This window comes from Leuresthes tenuis, unplaced genomic scaffold, assembly GCF_036924035.1.
Source record: "Leuresthes tenuis unplaced genomic scaffold, fLeuTen1.0.hap1 SCAF_13, whole genome shotgun sequence".
NCBI classification, from domain to species: domain Eukaryota; kingdom Metazoa; phylum Chordata; class Actinopteri; order Atheriniformes; family Atherinopsidae; genus Leuresthes; species Leuresthes tenuis.
This window is the reverse complement of record NW_027325367.1, coordinates 24,270,787-24,290,595: the sequence shown is the minus strand read 5'-3', so window position 1 is coordinate 24,290,595 and position 19,809 is coordinate 24,270,787.

Below are 19,809 nucleotides of genomic sequence, written 5' to 3'. Positions count from 1 at the left end.
TGAAGGAATTAATTTTATAGCAAAATCCCAAATCAAGCAGAACGTATGAAAATAAGCGTGTTTTCGGATTCCTGATCCTTCAGTGTTGCTATTTCTTCTACTGCAAAATACAATGTTGTTCTTTGTTGAAGTCAATCTAGGCATTGATAAATATGAAGGACAAAGCAGTTTTAACATAGTTTGAGTAAAGGAATTCATTTTATACATAAAATCCCAAATCATGCAGAACGTATGAAAATAAGCTTATTCTCGGATTCCTGTTCCTTCAAGTGTTGCTCTTTCTACTACTGCAAAATACAATGTTGTTCTTTCTTGAAGTAAATCTAGACATTGATAAATATGAAGGACAAAGCAGTTTTCACTTGGTTTGAGTGAAGGAATTAATTTTATACATAAAATCCCAAATCATGCAGAACGTATGAAAATAAGCTTATTCTCGGATTCCTGTTCCTTCAAGTGTTGCTCTTTCTACTACTGCAAAATACAATGTTGTTCTTTGTTGAAGTAAATCTAGACATTGATAAATATGAAGGACAAAGCAGTTTTAACTTGGTTTGAGTGAAGGAATTCATTTTATACATAAAATCCCAAATCATGCAGAACGTATGAAAATAAGCTTATTCTCGGATTACTGATCCTTCAGTGTTGCTCTTTCTTCTACTGCAAAATCCAGTGTTTTTCTTTGTTGAAGTCAATCTAGACATTGATAAATATGAAGGACAAAGCAGTTTTAACATAGTTTGAGTGAAGGCATTCATTTATAGTAAAATCAATAATCGTGCAGAACTCATGAAAATAAGCTTATTCTCGGATTCCTAAAACTTTTGATTTGCTCTTTCTTTACTGCAAAGTACAATGTTGTTCTTTGTTGAAGTCGATCTAGACATTGATAAATATGAAGGACAAAGCAGTTTTCACTTGGTTTGAGTGAAGGATTTGCAGCTGAAAACCTCCCGCTCCCGCTTTTGATTGTGTATAGTCGGGCTTTCGAGCCTTTTCTTACCCGGTTTTTACAAACTATGGTCAGACATTCACACCTTGCAGCTGAACCACCTCAGCTCCCTGTTTTGATCATGTATGGTCTGGCAATACTACCTTTTCTTACCCGTTTGTGAGTAATTATGGCTGGACATTCACACCTACTTGCAGTCGAACAGCTCTGCTCCCGCTTTTGATGGTATATATTCGGGCATTCGAACCTTTTCTTAACTGCTTTTTGCAAACTTTGATCGGACGTTCACACGGTCTTGCAACCGAACATCTCCACTTCAGCTTTTGATGGTATATATTCGGGCAGTCGAACCTTTTCATAGCAGCTTTTTACAAACCATGGTTGAACTTTCACACCTTCTTGTAGCGGAACACCTCCGCTCCCGCTTTTGATGGTGTATAGTCAGGCATTTGAACCTTTTCTTACCCGCTTTTTACAAACTATGGTCGGACATTCAAACCTTCTTGTAGCCGAAAACCTCCGCTCCCTCTTTTGATCATACTTTGTCGGGCATTCGCACCTTTTCTTACCCGTTTTTTTACAAACCATGGTCGGACTGTCACACATTCTTGTAGCCAAACACATCCGCTCCCGCTATTGATTGTGTACAGTCGGGTATTTTAACCTTTTCTTACCCGTTTTTTACCAACTATGGTCGGACATTCACACCTTCTTACAGCGGAACACCTCCGCTCCCTCTTTTGATGGTGTATGTTTGGGCATTCGAACCTTTTCTTACCCGCTTTTTACAAACTATGCTCGGACATTCAAACCTTGTAGCCGAACACATCCACTCCTGCTTTTGATGATGTATGGTTGGGCATTCAAACCTACTTGTTGCCCGCTTTTCATTAATTTTGGGTGGACATTCACACCTTGTCACAGCCAAACACCTCCGCTCCCTGTTTTGATCATGTATGGTTGGACATTCGCACCTTTTCTCACCCGCTTTTTGCCAACTATGGTCGGCTGTTCACAGCTTCCTCTCCACCATACTTGTATGGTGGGATATTCACACCCACTTGCATCCGAAGACCTTTTGTTGATATTTAGTCGGTCATTCGCAGCTTACCCGCTTTTGTCAAACTATGGCCTTCATGCAGCCAAACACCTCTGATCTCGCTTTTGATGATGTAAGGTTGGGCATTCAGACCTTGCTTCACCTGCTTTTCACCAAATATAGTCGGACATTCACACCTTCTTGCAGCCGAACACTTCCGCTCCACCTTTTAGTGTTCTATCACACCTTTTTTTTCACCGCATTTTATAGATTATGGTTGGAAATTCTCAACCACTCTCATCCGAAGACCTCTCCTCCCGCTTTTGTTAATATATTTGAACTTTAGTCGGACATTCACACCTTCTTGCAGCTGAACCACCTCCGCTCCCTGTTTTGATCATGTATGGTCTGGCAATACTACCTTTTCTTACGCGTTTGTTAGTAATTATGGCTGGACATTCACACCTACTTGCAGCCGAACACCACCTCTCCCGCTTTTGATGATGTATGGACCGGCATTCTTACCTTTTCTAACACATTTTTCAGCAATTATGGTCGGAGATTCACACTTACTCACAGCCGAACAACTCCGCTCCCGCATTTGATGGTGTATAGTCGGGCATTCTCACCCTTTCTCATCAGCTTTTTGCAAATTATGATCTGACATTCACACCTGCTTTTGATAATGTATGGTTTGGCATTCGCACCTTTTCTTACCAATTTTTCAGTAATTATGGGTGGACATTCACACCTTCTTGCAGCTGAACACCTCCTCTCCCGCTATTGATTGTGTACAGTCGGGTATTTTAACCTTTTCTTACCCGCTTTTTACCAAATATGGTCGGACATTCACACCGTCTTACAGCGGAACACCTCTGCTCCCGCTTTTGATGGTGTATAGTCAGGCATTTGAACCTTTTCTTACCCGCTTTTTACAAACTATGGTCGGACATTCAAACCTTCTTGTAGCCGAAAACCTCCGCTCCCTCTTTTGATTATACATTGTTGGGCATTCGCACCTTATTTACAAACTATAGTCAGACATTCACACCTTGCAGCTGAGCCACCTCGGCTCCCTGTTTTGATAGTGTATGTTCGGGCATTCGAACCTATTCTTACCCCCTTTTTACAAACTATGCTCGGAGATTCACACCTACTCACAGCCGAACAACTCCGCTCCCGCATTTGATGATGTCTTGTCCGGCATTCTAGTCTCTTCTAACACATTTTTCAGAAATTATGGTTGGACATTCACACCTACTCACAGCCGAACACTTCCGCTCCCGCATTTGATGGTGTATAGCAGGGCATTCTCACCCTGTCTCATCAGCTTTTTGCAAATTATGATCTGACATTCACACCTACTTGCAGTCGAACAGCTCTGCTCCCGCTTTTGATTATGTTTGGTTGGATATTCGAACCTTTTCTTAACTGCTTTTTACAAACTTTGGTCGGACGTTCACACCTTCTTGCAGCCGAACACATCCACTTCCACTTTTGATGGTATATATTCGGGCATTCGAACCTTTTCTTACCCGCTTTTTACAAACCGTGGTCGGACTTTCACACCTTCTTGTAGCCGAACAACTCCGCTCCCGCTATTGATTGTGTACAGTCGGGTATTTTAACCTTTTCTTACCCGCTTTTTACCAACTATGGTCCGACATTTATACCTTCTTACAGCGGAACACCTCCGCTCCCTCTTTTGATGGTCTATGTTCGGGCATTCGAACCTTTTCTTACCCGCTTTTTACAAACTATGGTCGGACATTCAAACCTTCTTGTAGCCGAACACATCCACTCCTGCTTTTGATGATGTATGGTTGGGCATTCAAACCTACTTGTTGCCCGCTTTTCATTAATTTTGGGTGGACATTCACACCTTGTCACAGCCAAACACCTCCGCTCCCTGTTTTGATCATGTATGGTTGGACATTCGCACCTTTTCTCACCCGCTTTTTGCCAACTATGGTCGGCTGTTCACAGTTTGCTCTCACCAATCTTGTATGGTGGGATATTCACACCCACTTGCATCCGAAGACCTTTTGTTGATATTTAGTCGGTCATTCGCAGCTTACCCGCTTTTGGCAAACTATGGCCTTCATGCAGCCAAACACCTCTGATCTCGCTTTTGATGATGTAAGGTTGGGCATTCAGACCTTGCTTCACCTGCTTTTCACCAAATATAGTCGGACATTCACACCTTCTTGCAGCCGAACACTTCCGCTCCACCTTTTAGTGTTCTATCACACCTTTTTTTTCACCGCATTTTATAGATTATGGTTGGAAATTCTCAACCACTCTCATCCGAAGACCTCTCCTCCCGCTTTTGTTAATATATTTGAACTTTAGTCGAACATTCACACCTTCTTGCAGCTGAACCACCTCCGCTCCCTGTTTTGATCATGTATGGTCTGGCAATACTACCTTTTCTTACGCGTTTGTTAGTAATTATGGCTGGACATTCACACCTACTTGCAGCCGAACACCACCTCTCCCGCTTTTGATGATGTATGGACCGGCATTCTTACCTTTTCTAACACATTTTTCAGCAATTATGGTCGGAGATTCACACTTACTCACAGCCGAACAACTCCGCTCCCGCATTTGATGGTGTATAGTCGGGCATTCTCACCCTTTCTCATCAGCTTTTTGCAAATTATGATCTGACATTCACACCTGCTTTTGATAATGTATGGTTTGGCATTCGCACCTTTTCTTACCAATTTTTCAGTAATTATGGGTGGACATTCACACCTTCTTGCAGCTGAACACCTCCTCTCTCGCTTATGATTGTGTACAGTCGGGTATTTTAACCTTTTCTTACCCGCTTTTTACCAAATATGGTCGGACATTCACACCGTCTTACAGCGGAACACCTCTGCTCCCGCTTTTGATGGTGTATAGTCAGGCATTTGAACCTTTTCTTACCCGCTTTTTACAAACTATGGTCGGACATTCAAACCTTCTTGTAGCCGAAAACCTCCGCTCCCTCTTTTGATTATACATTGTTGGGCATTCGCACCTTATTTACAAACTATAGTCAGACATTCACACCTTGCAGCTGAGCCACCTCAGCTCCCTGTTTTGATAGTGTATGTTCGGGCATTCGAACCTATTCTTACCCCCTTTTTACAAACTATGCTCGGAGATTCACACCTACTCACAGCCGAACAACTCCGCTCCCGCATTTGATGATGTCTTGTCCGGAATTCTAGTCTCTTCTAACACATTTTTCAGAAATTATGGTTGGACATTCACACCTACTCACAGCCGAACACTTCCGCTGCCGCATTTGATGGTGTATAGCCGGGCATTCTCACCCTGTCTCATCAGCTTTTTGCAAATTATGATCTGACATTCACACCTACTTGCAGTCGAACAGCTCTGCTCCCGCTTTTGATTATGTTTGGTTGGATATTCGAACCTTTTCTTAACTGCTTTTTACAAACTTTGGTCGGACGTTCACACCTTCTTGCAGCCGAACACATCCACTTCCACTTTTGATGGTATATATTCGGGCATTCGAACCTTTTCTTACCCGCTTTTTACAAACCGTGGTCGGACTTTCACACCTTCTTGTAGCCAAACAACTCCGCTCCCGCTATTGATTGTGTACAGTCGGGTATTTTAACCTTTTCTTACCCGCTTTTTACCAACTATGGTCGGACATTTACACCTTCTTACAGCGGAACACCTCCGCTCCCTCTTTTGATGGTCTATGTTCGGGCATTCGAACCTTTTCTTACCCGCTTTTTACAAACTATGGTCGGACATTCAAACCTTCTTGTAGCCGAACACATCCACTCCTGCTTTTGATGATGTATGGTTGGGAATTTTTACCTTTTCTTACCCATTTTTCAGTAATTATGGGTGGACATTCACACCTTCTTGCAGCTGAACAACTCCTCTCCCGCTTATGATCATGTGCGGTTTGATATTCGAAAATTTTCTTTCATGTTTTAAAGCAATTATTGATGGACATTCAAATCTTCTTGTAGCTGAACACATCCACTCCTGCTTTTGATGATGTATGGTAACCTTTTCTTACCCGCTTTTTACTAACTATGGTCGGACATTCAAACCTTCTTGTAGCCAAAAACCTCCGCTCCCTCTTTTGATCATACATTGTCGGGCATTCGCACCTTATCTTACCCGCTTTTTACAAACTATAGTCAGACATTCACACCTTGCAGCTGAACCACCTCCGCTCCCTGTTTTGATCATGTATGGTCTGGCAATACTACCTTTTCTTACCCGTTTGTGAGTAATTAATCCCAAAATATTGAGCATAAAATAAGTCTTTATGCTGATGATGTATTACTTTTCCTTCAGAACTCACAGACGTCTCTCAGTCACACGATCACACTCATAAATAAATTCTCAGCACTTTCTGACTACTCTATCAACTGGTCTAAGACCACAGTTCTGCCCATTAACTGTAGGGTCCATAATATACCTGCGATCACTTTACAGTCAGGAAATATTAGATATTTAGGCATAAACATTTCCTCCAGGCTCTCAGAGCTAACAAAGCTAAATTATGTGCAATTATTAAAGACAGTAGAGGACGATCTCTCGTTGGAAGTCCTTACCTATATCACTTATGGGGAGAGTTACATCCATTAAAATGATGATACTACCAAAAGTTAACTATTTGTTCTCAATGATCCCCATAAAACCATCTGCTACTTGGTTTAAGTCACTAGATTCATGCATCTCCAAATTTCTGTGGAAAAACAAACCACCACGTATTAGTTTAAAAACCCTACAGAAGACCAAGGACAGTGGTGGATTAGATTTACTTCATTTTCAGCACTATTCCTTAGACAATAGGTTACAATATATATCAAAATGGTTTAAACCTTGTTGTTGTCACAGTTCCCAGAGACGTTGTAATCGTTGAGGATTCTATATTCACCCCCTCATTAGAGGCACGTAATGCAGATTGATGACACTGAATCTTCTTCTCTGTTCATTGCTGGCATCATTCCCAGCATCGTAAGTGTTCGTGGCATTGTTAGCCTCTTCTTCTGGATCTTGATATCGAGAATCCTTTTGTATTTCTGGTTTGTCAGTCCTCTGTCTTCGTTCACCGGAGTCTTTGTCTTTTTGTCCTTGAGTTTGGTGATTTTTTCTTCTTTTGATGCCTTGACACAATGTGACAGGTGATACCACGTGGGAGATCCTGTAACTTGGACTGCTGTCCCTGTGCTGCGAAATGGCTGTGCTGCTCAAATGGTCTCTCCTTCATCATGGTTACATGCTGCCATTCCGACATCTCGCCATTCCGACATGGGTCTCCAATTGTCGGAATGGCGACACTTAATTTTTTATCAAACGTCCCACCATTCCGACACTTTTTTCCTCCTATGGTCGGAATGGCGGTATGTTTTTTGTTTTTTTTAACATACCGCCATTCCGACAGTTCCTTTTAATAGCCTATTTTTTACCCAAAACATTTTGCACTAATGATATGCCGGCGCAAATACGCCCTAAAGTTTGGCGCACAAGCTTTGCACATGCAGAGGCCACAGCCTCGCAAACAAACTTTAATAATCTATTATCAAAATCCCCTGAATTTCAAATATAAAAATACAGATATTAATGTAACTCTGGCGAGACTGAAACTGATTAAGCAGAAATACAGTGTCAGTGAGCTGTCACAGCAGCCAGCTGGAGCGGAGCTCTCCACAGAGCCCATATGTCTTTTGCACGCTGTCATCATATGCAAAAGTAATAATTGCAATTACAGATATCACGGCTACTGCACAGGACACAGTTGCGAGCACTCTGCCTTGCCTTGCCAATAGGAGAAGAGAGAAATGACAGCATAGAACGTATAAAACACAACAAAATGCAGTAAAAACGTTTATTCATGTTATTCACGTGATTTATGAGTACTCACTCCAATTTTGGGAAGCGCGGATGGGTTTTGCGCATTTGGCACAAACACACAGCCCCAACGGTTGTAGCTTTATACAGCCTGTTGATATCTTAAGGACCTAACTGGTCACACCTGGGAGTAAATGTCATGTAGAGATTGTTTTTACATGACATTACAGCTGAACATATAGCTTTCATCCACAAACCAACGTGGGAGAGCCCGAAGACGCATGTGCCAGACGCACATAGGCATGCGTAAAACCAATTTTGACCACTTCATACTGTTTATTTGCTTTCTTTTAGTTAACTTTCGTTTCTTTTGGATTCTTGTGCGTGTTATGGAGCCGTTTTGGTCCATGTTTGTAAGCCTTTTTTTCCTGGATTAAATTTTCGGAAGTTGAAACAAGTGGCATTGGAGTGTGTGATTGAAAACCACCGCGGACTGCTTCTCCTCCTCCAGTTGCCGAGACTTTGTGTTTTTAATAACGCTTGTCTATAAACATGTGTTAAACATATAAATTGCATGAACAGAAAGAAGGGACTCACCTGTTGAGTAACACACATTTCCTTATACGGAAAGCCTTGTTGGAATGGTGGGACATTTGAACGTCAGAATAGCGGGATGTCGCAATGGTGGGATGTCGGAATGGTGGGACGTTTGCATGTCGGAATGGTGGTATGTCGGAATGGTGGTATGTCGGAATGGTGGGATGTCGGAATAGCGGGATGTCGGAATGGCGGGATTTCGGAATGGGTGTTGCCACCCCCTTCATCATATACACAGTTATTTATACATCACCTTCCACCATGAAGCGTTGTCCCTTTTTGTTTCTCTCTTTGTTCTTAAAATGCTGTTATGCATGTCTAAACCAATCCATTAAATTAGATCATTTTGGCAGTAAAGCGATCTACAATGTGCTTGGTCGCAAAGCTGCTCATCTGTGGTAAACAGCTCTTCAGAAAGGCATTCTTCAATTGATTTCACTAATTCTATGTAATAATTTTGTGATTTCCTACAAAACTACACTTCTTCTCCCATCTGTCTGAGTATTTAATATTGTCTGGGTCCCGTTAAAACATGTATTTTTCCCATCTAATTCCTTGTTTGCTTTAAAACAAGTATTCCCCATTTTCTATCCCTTCAGTAGCCAACCAGTTTGTATGGAGTACACTGGAGCAACTTGACTGATCAGTAAAACACTACTTTTGTTGTCACCGCAAGGCTTCCCCCGTCGGTTGTTTCACTGAGACACTACTGAGTAACTATAACTCAACACAGTTTATACACATAACATTCATATACATACTAACAAACAAACAAACAATTATTCATCGCAATTTTCTCATCTCTGTTTGAACGTACACCCAGGTCAATATTCCTGTAGTCTTCTCATACCGACTATGGACCCATTCATTGTTTAACTTCACTGTTTTGCAAATCCTAATTGAATATTACACATTGACATTGAACTTTACTTGATAAGCAGGTCTTCATTGCATTCAGCAGCCTATATGTGAGCATCTATGTGTAAGATGTTCTTCTTTGCATTTATCAGCAGCAAGCAATTCTTCATTGCACATGCATATGAAAATAGTAAAACAATTCCAATGCGTTAGCGAAACCTTCTATATCAGGAGTGTCCATCATGATGCTGGGAATAGAACCTCTTTCCTAGAATAGTTCAACCTTCATTACTCAACTGATCATAACTCCGCAATGATCACATTTCAAAGTATCATTCCTCTACATGTATTCAAAAATCTATCTGTAAATGTTTAATATTTCTTATATTTGTTGATGTCATTCTGTGTGCATGTGGCCTAAACCCAATCTCTGTGTGGCAATTTTAATTTAAACAAGTTGAACTCTGCCTCTGATCATTTAAAAAAGGTGTGTACCAATATCAACCTTTCTCAGGTAATTACTGATCCTACAAAACCAAAGAGATCCTTCAAGGTTGTCCCTGATTGGCTCAATCTTAACAAATCAAAGGTAGAAAATCCGCAGTATCTGAACTTGGTGTTAGTTATCACTGCTCAATAGCCTGTATCAGAATTGCAAAAATGAAAACATTAGGTCCACGCTTGGTATCCAGATCCTGAAACATCTCCATGAGCAGGCTTTTTTTTAACTGATCTGTTGAATAGTTATATGACACTGTTAAAATCCCAGATGAAGATCTAGCACTTGACCATTTTTGTAAATCTTCTAATTCCATAGTTGATAAACACGCCCCTTTTAAAAAGTATAGAACTTAGAACAGGTCTATCCCTGGCTTTCGGCAGAACTGTCTTCTTTACTTTTTTTTCCCCTTGTCCTGTTCAGCATTATGTCAGAAGAATTGTAGTCTGAATACCTTTGATGCCAAACAGATTTGTTTTGCCAAGGGAAGTTTTATAAATGTAAAGCTCCCCTTGATGCCCATTTATTTATTTCTGTTTACAATATATGACATGAACTGAACTGAACCGGACCGGGGGACAAGGAAAGAAGAAGAGGAAAGAAGAGGAAACAGAACAAAAATAGAAACAAAAACCAGACAACCAGCTGCTACACCTGTAAAAAACCAAACAGACAACAATCCATGGCCTATGAGGGGAATCCAGCCTTAGCGCCACTAGGAGCACCTGAAAGCAGACAAGCAGAGAAAAAACAAACACACAAACAAACAAAAACAAGCACAAGAAGCGGCAATCGCATACAACACAGCTGTGGATATAGATGACCTGAGACGACATGATAATACATCAACTGCTTAGTGACCATGCTACTGGACTAATGAATGTGTGTGTGTGTGTGTGAGAACATGCAACACCCATGGCACAGGACCTACATGATAACCGTGCTTAGTTATGAGTGTATAAGCGTACAGGGCCACAATCCACAGCCCCCCCCCAGGGCAATCAGAAGCAGGCAGAGAGGGCCACAAGACCCAGGCCACCAGCAGCCCCCACAGAGCACAGAACCCAGGCAGCCCACCGCAGGGGCAACCACGCATCCACCCAGAAGACTGCAGAGGAAGCCCCCGGAAAGAGCCCCCATAAGCATAGGGCAGAGGCACTCCGGGAACCAGGGGCAACAGCCCACCGACCCCGCCAGGCCCCAGCCGCCCAGACATGGGCCGTGCAGTGGACCTTGGCCCCAGGAGCCCGAGCGCCCCCAAACCCCCCGGCAGAGGCCCCACCCAATACCCAGGAGGGCCAAGCGCCCCAGACAGCCACAAAGTGGGTCAGCGCCTGCCCCAGCGCCCCTGGCCAAGTGCCCTGGGAGTCAAGACGTGCCCACAGGTGGGTGAAGTCGCGAGCAGTGGGGAGAGGCAACGCTGATGCCCCATCGGGAGAAACACAGGCAGGCCAAGCGACAGCAAGTCCCAGATCCAGGCCCAATCATTACCACACACACTTTCACGTCCCATACATCCACACATCCTACCTCCCTCGACTCTGCTGGGGTGTAGTGCAGCGGGCACACCAGGAGGCCCCTCCTGCCCCGAGCAGACACCAGGAAGCAGGGGTGTGCGAAGAAGACCCCTCCCCTCACCCTTCTGGCTCTTCAATATTTTCTAATAGTGAGCAATTAAAATTGAGGGGCAGCCAAACTTGTAGAACTGGGAGCGCGGAACTCTGGGCCGCCTACATACCCAAAGAGCCCCGCCCACCAGATGCCACTCAGTGTAACCACCCCCCAAGACCTAATGTGTGTGTGTGAGTGTGTTTGATAAGTAGTAATGTCTAAGGTGTAATTAAAACAGGGGCAGGGAACTGCAGAGTGCAACCAAAGGGGACCACCTACGTGGCCCCATCCACTACACCCCACCGAACACACACGCCCCCAAAACCCTTCATGTGTGAGTGTGTGCTGTGTACAGGAGCCAGAAGGGAGAGGGGTATGGGGATATATACCGGGGGAGCTACTCTCCCCCAGAGAGGGCAGCCAGGGACTGGCTGCAATAGGCATCCCCGCTACCTGGGAGCCAACAATGGGCAGGAGGGCCTGATGTCCACCAGGCTCGGGGCCTGCAGCGACCATATTCCGGGAGCTACTGTACCCCCAGAAGGTACCCATCCCACCCCACTCAACCCAACCCCACCCAGGAGGACCTCTACAAAAAACAAACAAACAAACCACACGGTCACACCAGTCGCAGCAGCCCGGGCCTGAGACCCACCATCACCCAGCAACCCACCACCACCACTATGTGATAAAACTAATCAGAGGGGACCAGAGAGAAACAAATTCAGCCAATTGATGTTTTGAGGAGGCAGACATTGTTTCCATGCTAATATAATCTAAAAGAAAATTTCTAAACTGGTTAATACACAGATTGTTCTTCGCTTTCCAGTTCATGAGAATATTTTTCTTGCGATACATAACACTGTGACAACCATGTGTGCTGAGTTAATTTCCATGTTGATGTTGTCTAAGTCACCCAGTATGCACAGTGTGGGGCATGCAGGGATGCTACACTTTAGCCATGTTGATAGGTCCTCACAGACTTCAAGCCAGAACTTCTGGACAGGCGCAGAAAACCACAAAGCGTGTGCATAATCATCAGGTGTGTTATCTGTGCAATGTGAGCAGATGTTTGAGTGTGTTAGACCCATCCTGAACATCCTTTGTCCTGTATAGTGTGTTCTATGAAGGATTTTGTATTGTATGAGCTGTAAATTAGGATTTCGAGTCTTTATGAAGGTGTTCAAACATATTTGTGGTTAGAAGCTATGACCAGAACTGATGGATAAATCTGCCTCCCATTTTGAGGATGTAAGAGACATTGTGTCATCTATCTTAGACAATAATTTATATATTTTTGATAGTAGTTTTGGGGTACAGCTGCTTAGAAATTCTGCTACCCTAGTCGGGGGTTGTAAGTCTGGTTGGTGGAGGATATATCCATCCATCCATCCATCATCTGCCGCTTATCCGGGGGTCGGGTCGCGGGGGCAGCAGCTTGAGCAGAGAAACCCAGACGTCTCTGTCCCCGGCCACTTCCTCCAGCTCTTCCGGGGGGACCCCGAGGCATTCCCAGGCCAGCCGAGAGACATAGTCTCTCCAACGTGTCCTGGGTCTCCCCCGGGGTCTCCTCCCAGTGGGACGTGCCCGGAACACCTCCCCAGGGAGGCGCCCAGGGGGCATCCTAACCAGATGCCCGAGCCACCTCATCTGACTCCTCTCAATGCGGAGGAGCAGCGGTTCTACTCCGAGCCCCTCCCGGATGACTGAGCTTCTCACCCTATCTCTAAGGGAGAGCCCAGACACCCTGCGGAGGAAACCCATTTCGACCGCTTGTATTCGCGATCTTGTTCTTTCGGTCACTACCCACAACTCTTGACCATAGGTGAGGATGGGAACGTAGATTGACCAGTAAGTAGAGAGCTTCGCCTTCTGGCTCAGCTCCCTCTTCACAACGACGGGTCGGTGCAGAGCCTGCAACACTGCAGGCGCCGCACCGATCCGCCCGTCAATCTCCCGCTCCATTCGTCCGTCACTCGTGAACAAGACCCCGAGATACTTGAACTCCTCCTCTTGGGGAAGGATCTCATTCCCGACCCGGAGAGAGCATTCCACCCTTTTCCGGCTGAGAACCATAGTCTCGGATTTGGAGGTGCTGATTCTCATCCCAGCCGCTTCACACTCGGCTGCGAATCACTCCAGTGAGAGCTGAAGGTCACGGCCTGACGACGCTAACAGAACCACATCATCTGCAAAAAGCAGAGACCCGATTCTGAGGTCGCCAAATGGGACACCCTCAACGCCCTGGCTCCGCCTAGAAATTCTGTCCATAAAAGTTAGGAACAGAATCGGTGACAAAGGGCAGCCCTGACGGAGTCCAACTCTCACCGGAAACGTATCCGACTTACTGCCGGCAATGCGGACCAAACTCTGGCACCGGTCATACAGAGACCGAACGGCCCCTATCAAGGGGTCCGGCACTCCATATTCCCGGAGCACCCCCCACAGGACTCCACGAGGGACACGGTCGAACGCTTTCTCCAAGTCCACAAAACACATGTAGACTGGTTGGGCGAACTCCCATGCACCCTCCAGGATCCTGCCGAGGGTATAGAGCTGGTCCACTGTTCCACGGCCAGGACGAAAGCCACACTGCATCTCCTGAATCCGAGGCTCGATTATCCGACGGATCCTCCTCTCCAATACCCCCGAATAGACCTTACCAGGGAGGCTGAGGAGTGTGATACCCCTATAGTTGGAACACACCCTCTGGTCCCCCTTTTTAAAGAGGGGGACCACCACCCCAATCTGCCAGTCCAGAGGCACTGTCCCCCATGTCCACGCGATACTGCAGAGGCGTGTCAGCCAAGACAGCCCTACAACATCCAGAGCCTTGAGAAACTCAGGACGGAACTCATCCACCCCCGGGGCCTTGCCACCGAGGAACTTTTTAACCACCTCGGCAACCTCAGCCCCAGAAATGGGAGGCCCCGTCTCCGAGCTCTCCGACTCTGCCTCTTCCGAGCACGTGTTGGTAGGATTGAGGAGTTCCTCGAAGTACTCCCCCCACCGACTCACAACATCCCTAGTTGAGGTCAGCAAAGCCCCGTCCGCACTGTAAACAGTGTTGACTGTGAGCCGCTTCCCCCCCCTGAGACGCCGGATGGTGGACCAGAATCTTTTCGAGGCCGTCCGGAAATCGTTCTCCATGGTCTCACCGAACTCCTCCCAGGCCCGAGTTTTTGCCTCAGCAACCGCCGAAGCCAAGGCCTGTCTGGCCCGTCGGTACCTATCAGCTTCTTCCAGGGTCCCACTGGCCAAAAAGGCCCGATAGGACTCCTTCTTCAGCTTGACGGCTTCCCTCACCACTGGTGTCCACCAGCAGGTTCGAGGGTTGCCGCCACGACAGGCACCGACCACCTTACAGACACAACTCCGACCAGCTGCCTCGGCAATGGAGTCACAGAACATTCAATGTCCCCCACCTCAAATATGGTTGAAGCTCTGCCGGAGGTGGGAGTTAAAGCTCCTTCTGACGGGGGATTCTGACAAACGCTCCCAGCAGACCCTCACAATACGTTTGGGCCTGCCAGGTGTGATCGGCATCCTCCCCCACCAGCGGAGCCAACTCACCACCAGGTGGTGATCAGTTGACAGCTCCGCCCCTCTCTTCACCCGAGTGTCCAGGACATACGGCCGCAAGTCCGATGATACAACCACAAAGTCGATCATCGAACTGCGGCCAAGGGTGTCCTGGTGCCAAGTGCACATATGGACACCCTTATGCCTGAACATGGTTTTCGTTATGGACAGTCTATGACTGGCACAGAAGTCCAACAACATAACACCACTCTGATTCAGATCGGGGGGGCCGTTCCTCCCAATCACACCCCTCCAGGTCTCACTGTCATTGCCCACGTGAGCATTGAAGTCCCCCAGCAGAATGAGGGAGTCTCCGGTAGGAGCATTCTCCAGTGCCTCCCCCAGAGACTCCAAAAAGGGTAGGTACTCTGAACTGCTGTTTGGCGCATAGGCACAAACAACAGTCAGGACTCGTCCCCCCACCCAAGGCGAAGGGTGGCTACCCTCTCGTTCACTGGGGTAAACCCCAATGTACTGGCACACAGCCGGGGGGCAATAAGTATGCCCACACCTGCTCTGCGCCTCTCACCACGGGCAACTCCAGAGTGGAAGAGAGTCCAACCCCTCTCAAGAGTACTGGTTCCAGATCCCAAGCCGTGCGTCGAGGTGAGTCCGACTATATCTAACGGTCTGATGAAGTTTCAACAATAAACAACAAACTTTGTATTATGAGAAAGAACCAGACTCATTCTTTAGGAATCCGAAAAGAAGCTCTATTTTACGAGTTATGCACGAATTCAGATTCTCCTATAAAACGAATTCCTTAACTCAAACCAAGTTAAGACTGCTTTGTCCTTCATATTTATTCATGTCTAATCAAGTTTCAATGATAAACAACGTTGTACTTTGTAGAATGAGAAAGAACTTCTTCAGCAATAAGCATCTCTCGACAAATGACGAAATACAGATTTTGCTATAAAATTAATTGCTATCAGCCTGACTTAAAACTGTTTGTCGTCCTTATTTATCCACTTCAAATCAAGTTTCAACAATTAAAAAAATTTTGTAGTTTGAGAAAGAACAACTTAATCTTGAGCAATCAGTATAAAAAGAAGGTAAGCAAAGGTGCGAATGTCAAACCATACATGATCAAAACAGGGAGCGGAGGTGTTTGGCTGAGACAGGGTGTGAATGTCCATTAATGAAAAGCGGGCAACAAGTAGGTTCGAATGCCCAACCATACATCATCAAAAGCAGGAGTGGATATGTTCGGCTACAAGAAGGTTTGAACGTCTGACCATAGTTTGTAAAAAGCGGGTAAGAAAAGGTTCGAATGCCCGAACATACACCATCAAAGGAGGGAGCGGAGGTGTTCTGCTGTAAGAAGGTGTGAATGTCCGACTATAATTTGTAAAAACCGGGTAAGAAAAGGCTTGAAAGCCCGACTATACACCATCATAAGCGGGAGAGGAGGTGTTCAGCTGCAAGAAGGTGTGAATGTCCACCCATAATTACTGAAAAATGGGTAAGAAAAGGTGCGAATGCCTAACTATACATAATCAAAAGCAGGAGTGGATGTGTTCGGCTCCAAGAAGGGTTGAATGTCTGACCATAGTTTGTAAAAAGCAGGTAAGAAAAGGTTTGACTGCCCGAATATACACCATCAAAAGAGGGAGCGGAGGTGTTCCGCTGTAAGAAGGTGTGAATGTCCGACCATAGTTGGTAAAAAGCGGGTAAGAAAAGGTTAAAGTACCCGACTGTACACAATCAGTAGCGGGTGCGGAGTTGTTCGGCTACTAAAAGGTGTGAAAGTCCGACCATGGTTTGTAAAAAGCGGGTAAGAAAAGGTGCTAATGCCCGACAATGTATGATCAAAAGAGGGAGTGGAGGTTTTCGGCTGTAAGAAGGTCTGAATGTCCAACTATAATTTGTAAAAACCGGGTAAGAAAAGGCTTGAAAGCCCGACTATACACCATCATAAGCGGGAGAGGAGGTGTTCAGCTGCAAGAAGGTGTGAATGTCCACCCATAATTACTGAAAAATGGGTAAGAAAAGGTGCGAATGCCCAAACATACATCATCAAAAGCAGGAGTGGATGTGTTGGGCTACAAGAAGGTTTGAAAGTCCAACCATGGTTTGTAAAAAGCTGCTAAGAAAAGGTTCGAATGCCCGAATATATACCATCAAAAGCGGAAGCGAAGGTGTTCGGCCACAAGAAGCTGTGAACGTCCGACCAAAGTTTGTAAAAAGAAGTTAAGAAAAGGTTCGAATATCCAACCAAACATAATCAAAAGCGGGAGCAGAGCTGTTCGACTGCAAGTAGGTGTGAATGTCCAGCCATAATTACTCACAAACGGGTAAGAAAAGGTAGTATTGCCAGACCATACATGATCAAAACAGGGAGCTGAGGTGGTTCAGCTGCAAGGTGTGAATGTCTGACCATAGTTTGTAAAAACCGGGTAAGAAAAGGCTTGAAAGCCCGACTATACACAATCAAAAGCGGGAGCGGGAGGTTTTCAGCTGCAAATCCTTCACTCAAACCAAGTGAAAACTGCTTTGTCCTTCATATTTATCAATGTCTAGATCGACTTCAACAAAGAACAACATTGTACTTTGCAGTAAAGAAAGAGCAAATCAAAAGTTTTAGCGGAGGTTTTTGGCTACAAGAAGGTTTGAATGTCCGACCATAGTTTGTAAAAAGCGGGTAAGAAAAGGTTCAAATGCCTGACTATACACCATCAAAAGCGGGAGCGGAGGTGTTCCGCTGTAAGACGGTGTGAATGTCCGACCATAGTTGATAAAAAGCGGGTAAGAAAAGGTTAAAATACCCGACTGTACACAATAAATAGGGGGAGCGGAGTTGTTCGGCTACAAGAAGGTGTGAAAGTCCAACCATGGTTTGTAAAAAGCTTGTAAGAAAAGGTTCGAATGCCCGAATATATACCATCAAATGCGGGAGCGGAAGTGTTTGGCTGTGAGTAGGTGTGAATGTCCGACCATAATTGCTGAAAAATGTGTTAGAAGAGACTAGAATGCCGGACACGACATCATCAAATGCGGGAGCGGAGTTGTTCGGCTGTGAGTAGGTGTGAATCTCCGAGCATAGTTTGTAAAAAGGGGGTAAGAATAGGTTCGAATGCCCGAACATACACTATCAAAACAGGGAGCTGAGGTGGCTCAGCTGCAAGGTGTGAATGTCTGACTATAGTTTGTAAATAAGGTGCGAATGCCCAACAATGTATAATCAAAAGAGGGAGCGGAGGTTTTCGGCTACAAGAAGGTTTGAATGTCTGACCATAGTTTGTAAAAAGCGGGTAAGAAAAGGTTCAAGCGCCTGACTATACACCATCAAAAGCGGGAGCGGAGGTGTTCCGCTGTAAGACGGTGTGAATGTCCGACCATATTTGGTAAAAAGTGGGTAAGAAAAGGTTAAAATACCCGACTGTACACAATCAATAGCGGGAGAGGAGGTGTTCAGCTGCAAGAAGGTGTGAATGTCCACCCATAATTACTGAAAAATGGGTAAGAAAAGGTGCGAATGCCCAACCATACATTATCAAAAGCAGGTGTGAATGTCAGATCATAATTTGCAAAAAGCTGATGAGAAAGGGTGAGAATGCCCGACTATACACCATCAAATGCGGGAGCGGAGTTGTTCGGCTGTGAGTAAGTGTGAATCTCCGACTGTAATTTCTGAAAAATGTGTGAAAAAAGGTAAGAATGCCGGTCCATACATCATCAAAAGCGGGAGAGGTGGTGTTCGGCTGCAAGTAGGTGTGAATGTCCAGCCATAATTACTAACAAACGGGTAAGAAAAGGTAGTATTGCCATACCATACATGATCAAAACAGGGAGCGGAGGTGGTTAAGCTGCAAGAAGGTGTGAATGTCCGACTAAAGTTCAAATATATTAACAAAAGCGGGAGGAGAGGTCTTCAGATGAGAGTGGTTGAGAATTTCCAACCATAATCTATAAAATGCGGTGAAAAAAAAGGTGTGATAGAACACTAAAAGGTGGAGCGGAAGTGTTCGGCTGCAAGAAGGTGTGAATGTCCGACTATATTTGGTGAAAAGCAGGTGAAGCAAGGTCTGAATGCCCAACCTTACATTATCAAAAGCGAGATCAGAGGTGTTTGGCTGCAAGAAGGCCATAGTTTGCCAAAAGCGGGTAAGCTGCGAATGACCAACTAAATATCAACAAAAGTGGGGGCGGAGGTCTTCGGATGCAACTGGGTGTGAACATCCCACCATACAAGTATGGTGGAGAGGAAGCTGTGAACAGCCGACCATAGTTTGCAAAAAGCGGGTGAGAAAAGGTGCGAATGTCCAACCATACATGACCAAAACAGGGAGCGGAGGTGTTTGGCTGTGACAAGGTGTGAATGTCCACCCAAAATTAATGAAAAGCGGGTAAAAAGTAGGTTTGAATGCCCAAGCATACATCATCAAAAGAAGGAGTTGATGTGTTCGGCTACAAGAAGGTTTGAATGTCCGACCATAGTTTGTAAAAAGCGGGTAAGAAAAGGTTCAAATGCCTGACTATACACCATCAAAAGCGGGAGCAGAGTGGTTCAGCTGCAAGAAGGTCTTAGTGTCCATCAATAATTGCTTTAAAACATGAAAGAAAATTTTCGAATATCATCCGCACATGATCATAAGAAGGAGAGGAGGTGTTCAGCTGCAAGAAGGTGTGAATGTCTACCCATAATTCCTGAAAAATGGGTAAAAAAAGGTGCGAATGCCCAACCATACATTATCAAAAGCAGGTGTGAATGTCAGATCATAATCTGCAAAAAGCTGATGCGAAAGGGTGAGAATGCCCGACTATACACCATCAAATGCGGGAGCGGAGGTGTTCGGCTCTGAGTAGGTGTGAATGTCCGACCATAATTGCTGA